Source organism: Pristis pectinata, chromosome 3, assembly GCF_009764475.1.
Source record: "Pristis pectinata isolate sPriPec2 chromosome 3, sPriPec2.1.pri, whole genome shotgun sequence".
Taxonomy (NCBI): Eukaryota; Metazoa; Chordata; class Chondrichthyes; order Rhinopristiformes; family Pristidae; genus Pristis; species Pristis pectinata.
The window spans coordinates 142,316,696-142,322,728 of NC_067407.1; positions in this window are offsets into that span (position 1 = coordinate 142,316,696).

Here is a 6,033-nt window from a genome sequence, read left to right on the forward strand (position 1 = left end):
ATCTACAAGTTTCCATCTTGTATACTGGAGAAGAGGATTCTGTAGGTTAAAATAATTCATCCCAGTTCACAAAGAATCAGCACTGACAGGAAGGCAGATGGTGGCTTCTGTCTGAACATTAATCTCGATTCAAAAATGCATCAAAGGTTAACAGAACCATAGAGCCATAGAACCATACAGCACAAAACAGGCCCTTCGGCCCACCATGTTGTGCCGTCCATCAGACCACCCTCACACTACCTAACCCCTTCCTCCCGCATATCCCTCTATCTCACATTCCCCCATATGCCGATCCAACAAGCTCTTGAACCTGTTCAATGTATCTGCCTCCACCACCACCCCATGCAGTGCATTCCATGCACCAACCACTCTCTGGGTGAAACACCTCCCTCTGACATCTCCCCTGAATCTCCCAACCATAACCTTAAAGCCATGACCTCTCGTCTTGAGCATTGGTGCCCTGGAAAGGAGGCGCTGACTGTCTACTCTCAATATTTCATGTACCTCTATCATGTATCCAGTCATCCTCCTCCTTTCCAGTGAATAAAGCCCTAGCACCTTAAGCCTCTCCTCATATTCAATACTCTCCAATCCAGGCAGCATCCTGGTAAATCTCCTCTGCACCCTCTCCAATGCCTCCACATCCTTCCTATAATGAGGCGCCCAGAACTGAACACAATACTCCAAGTGTGGCCTAACTAGAGTTGGCCTAAGCTGCATCATCACCTCGCGGCTCTTAAACTCAATCCCGCGATTTATGAAAGCTAACATCCCATTGGCCTTCTTAACTGCTCTTTCCACCTGTGAGGCAACTTTCAATGAACTGTGAATATGAACCCCCAGATCCCTCTGCTCCTCCACACTGCCAAATACCTTGCCTTTCACGCAGTACTCTGCACTGGAGTTTGTCCTTCCAAAGTGTACCACCTCACACTTCTCCGGATTGAACTTCATCTGCCACTTGTCAGCCCAGCTCTGCATCCTATCAATATCCCTCTGTAAGATCCGACAGCCCTCCACACAATCCACAACACCGCCTATCTTAGTGTCGTCCGCAAACTTACTAACCCAGCCCTCCACCCCCTCATCTAAGTCATCTATAAATATCACAAAAAGTAGAGATCCCAGAACCGATCGCTGTGGGACACCACTAGTCACTGCCTTCCAATCCGAGGGCACTCCTTCCACCACAACCCTCTGCTTTCTACATGCAAGCCAAATCCTAATTCACACAGCCAAGCTTCCTTGGATCTCTTGGCCTCTGACCTTCTGAAGAAGCCTACCATGAGGAACCTTATCAAATGCCTTACTAAAATCCATGTAAACCACATCCACCACACTGCCCTCATCAATCTTCCTGGTCACCTCCTCAAAGAACTCTATCAGGTTTGTGAGGCAAGATCTTCCCTTCACAAAGCCATGCTGGCTGTCCTTAATCAGTCCATGATTCTCAAGGTGTTCATAAATCCTATCCCTTAGAATCCTTTCTAACAGCTTACCCACCACAGCCGTGAGACTCACCGGTCTATAATTCCCTGGCCTATCCCTATTACCTTTTTTGAACAAAAGGACAACATTCCTAACCCTCCAATCCTCCGGCACCACCCCCATAGACAACGAGGACTCAAAGATCCTTACCAGCGGTTCAGCAATCTCCTCCCTAGCCTCTCGAAGCAGCCTGGGGAAAATCCCATCAGGCCCCGGAGATTTATCTGTCTTGATATTATTTAACAACTTCAACACATCCTCTCTCTTGATATCAACAACCTCGAGAACATTACCCCTAACAGCACTCCCCTCCGCTTCATCAAGACCCCTCTCCCTGGTGAATACCGAAGAGAAGTACTCATTGAGAACTTCTCCCACTTCCGCCGCCTCCAGGCAAATTCTCCCACCTTTGTCCTTAATTGGACCTACCTTCACCCTAGCCATCCTCCTGCCCTTCACGTACTTGAAAAAGGCCTTGGGATTTTCCTTAACCCTACTAACCAAAGCCTTTTCATGTCCCCTTCTAGCTCTCCTTAGCCCTTTCTTAAGTTCCTTCCCTGCTACCCTATATTCCTCACGGGCCCTGTCTGAACCTTGCTGCTTATGCCTCACGTATGTTACCTTCTTCTCCCTAACAAGTCGTTCCACTTCTCTCGTCACCCACGGTTCCTTCACCCTGCCATTCCTTCTCTGCCTTACCGGGACATATTTATCCCTAACTTCCTGCATAAGATCCCTGAACATCAACCACATCTCCATGGTACATTTTCCTTCAAAAAGGACATCCTAATTTACACTCCCAAGTTCTCTCCTTAAAGCCTCATAGTTAGCCCTTCCCCAATTGAAAAACCTCTTGTCCTCTCTGCATCTGTCCCTGTCCATGACAGTTTTAAAGGTTATGGAGCAATGGTCACTGTCCCCCAAATGCTCACCCACCAATAGATCCTTCACCTGTCCCGGTTCATTTCCTAAAACTAGATCTAACATGGCATTCCCTCTAGTCGGCCTGTCAACATACTGCGTCATAGTGATAAATTGGACTACTATGAAAATTGGTGCGTACAGTAGTCTGCAAGTTTGGTTACTGCATCGATACTTGGACTATATCAGTCAGGAGGATGAATACAAATCCCAGAAGTGCTGAGGAACTTAATTTCGGTGATCTGAATGCATCGACATTGAAGGCAGGAACGGTGTGGGTGAATATGAACATCTTGGATTGTCAGTCAAACACCTCTGTCTGCCAATTAGGAAGGATACTTTTGGCCTTCTGCATTCTGAACCGAGTGATCCATCGGTCCAAAGAAATAAATGCTGACACAGTCAATGGTCAGACATCCTGGAAATGAATCAAAGAATACACACAGCAGGAGGACACAGAACTACCATATGGCTGGGATATCCAAACACATCATGAATTAACAGGACATTCAGCCCAACTACCCTGTTCTGCTCTCCATTCAACCCGCTCCTAGCTGGAAGTTCATAAATTATGGCGATACGCAGATAGGGTGATGGTCAGAGACTTTTTCACGAAGGTAGAAGTGTCAAAAACTGGAGGGGAAGGCTTTAAGGTGGGTGGAGGAAAGGTTAACCGAGATTTACAAGGCAAGCCTTTTTACACGTGAATCGTTTTTTTTTGCCTGGAAAGAGCTACCAAGTGTGGCAGTGGAAACAGATGCGATAGTGCTCTCTTGGAAAAGCAATTCATCCTCATCTCTGTCATAAATCTCTTCCCCAAATCATGAGGCTATGTCCCCAAGTTCTAGTCTCACCTACCAGTTGAAACAACCTTCCTGCCTCTATCTTATCCATCCCTTTCATAATTGTGTATGTTTCCATAAGATCGCCGCTCATACTTTTGAATTTCAGCGAATATCGTCCTAGACGAATCAATCTCTCCTCAGAGGCTAACCCCTCATCTCCGGAATCAACCTGGTGATCCTCCTCTGCACCACCTCCAAAACCAGTATATCCTTCATCAAGTGAGGAGACCAGATCTGCACACAGTACTCCAGATGCGGCCTCACCAGTACCCTGTCCAGTTGCAGTACAACCTCCCTGCTTTTAAATTCAATCCCTCTAGCAATGAAGATCAAAATTCCATTTGCCTTCTTGATAACATGTTACACCTGCAAACGAACCTTTAAAGATTCATGCACAAACACTCCCAAGTCCCTCTGCACAACAGCATGCTGCAATCTTTCACCATTTAAATAATAATCTGATCTGTTATTTTTCCTTCCAAAGTGGTTAACCTTCCATTTACCAGCATTGTCCCCCATCTGCCAGACCCTTGCCCACTCACTTAAACTATCTATATCTCTCTGCAGACTCTGTGCAATTTGTTTTTCCGCTCAATGTAGTGTCATCAGCAAACTTAGATATGCGGCACTTCATCCCTCTACCAGATCGTTGATGTGTATCGTGAACAGTTGAGAGCCCAGCACAGACCCCTGCGGCAGCCCACTCACCACTGATTGCCAACTTGAAAAACATTCATTTATCCCAACTCTCTGCCTTCCATTGGTTAAACAATCCTCTATCCATGCTAATACATGACCCCCCACTGCATGCATCCTTATCTTACGGATGTCTTTTATGTGGCACCTATTTGAACGTCGTCTGGAAATCCAAGTATACAACATCCACCTGTCCCCTTCTATCTACTGTGTTCATTATATCTTCAAAGAACTCCTGTAAGTTTGTCAAACAGGACCTGCCCTTCCTGGATCCATGCTGTGTCTGACTGATGGAACCATTTCTATCCAGATGTGTCACTATTTCTTCCTTAATGATGGCTTCAAGCATTTTTCCAAGCACTGGCATTAAGCTAACAGGCCTATAGTTACCTGCCTTTTGCCTACATCGTATCTTAAACAGTGGTGTGATATTCGCTGTCCTTCCAATCCACCGGGACCTGACCAGGGAATATTAGTAAATTATCGCAAACGCCTCTAATATAACTTCCAATATTTCTTTCAGTGCCGTGGGATGCATCCCATCAGGACAAGGGGATTGTCTACCTTTATGTCCACTAATTTGCTCGTCACTACCTCTTTAGTGACTGCGATTGTATCGAGGTCCTCATCTCCCATCGCATCCATAACATCTCTCTTTGGCATGTTAGACGTGTCCTCCACCGTGAAGAGCGACACAAAATAGTCATTCAAGGCCTCGGCCATTTCCACATCACCCAATATTGTCCCCCTTCTCATCTTCCAAGGGACCTACGTTCACTTTAGCCACCTGTTTCCACTTTATATAATGTTAAAAAAAACTTTTATTATCTGTTTATATATTTTGTGGTAGTTTACTTTCATAATCTGTCTTCCCTTTGCCTGCTTCCATGACCTGCCCTGTCTGCCAACTCCACCCTCGCTCACCTCCACTGCTTGGCATCACAATCGCCTCAGAACCCTTTCTCTCTTTACAATGGACACCTCAGTCCTGATGCAGGGATTCGACCCTAAACGTCGACAGTTTCTTTCCTCCCACTGATGCTGATCGACCCGCTGAGTTCTTCCAGCAGATTGTTTGTGGCTCATCATCAAATGAAGCAGCCCATGCCTCATGCAGCAAGATGGGGATAACCTTAGGACACGTAACGCACATGGAACAAAGGTGTCAGGAAATGACCTTTTCCAGCAAGCCAGAGTCTAACGCCCGCCTGTAACAGTTCGAGGCATCACCACCACTGCGTGCTGCAGCATCAATATCCCAAGGGTCACCACTGACTAAAGGCATCAAGGGAGAAGGTGTCAGTGCAGGAAGCTGGCAATGAGACTAGCGATCAATCTGGATCTTTCTGAATGGTGGTGTAGAGACAAGAGACTGAGGGATGTCATCCTACTTCTGGTTCTTTTGTCCTTATGCAGCGCATGGCTGGATGTTGACAAGGGCTCGTCCCTCGCAGGCATGGGCTACTTCGTTTTTTGAGGAGTTGTGAATGGAAATAAGTGTCAGCCAACATCCCCACTTCTGACCTTCTGATGGAAGGTAAGTCATTGCTGAAGCAGCTGATGTTGGTTGGGCTGAGGACACTGCCCTGAGGACCAATGGAATGTTGTTCCTAGATCCATGGTGTTACATTTGGTCCAAAGCCATTGACAATCAGGTGTGTCAGGACTGAATAGCTTTCATCTGATTTGTCCTTGCTCTGTCTGTTGCATGTTACTATTGGTTAGTGCAGATGTAATCCTGTCTTGCATCTTTATGAGGTTGGTGCTTCATGTATGTGTATGGCTGTTGCGAACCTGGCACATACACCTCACTGAACCAGTGTTGATCACTTGATCTGACGGTTATGGTCAGTGAGGGAGACACCGGGCTGTGTGGTTACAGATTGTAGAGGGAAACATTTCTGCTGCTGCAGTCTCGTGGAGGATCAGGTTTCAGTCTCTGGATATGCCAGATACCAACACTGTCAAGGACAGAACCATCTACGGCCAATGGATCTGTCAGGATGAGGTTAATCACTCCTGCTGTGGACACAGTCCTTCAGCAGAGCTCTTCTATTACTCCTGACACTGAAGTCCCCCACCA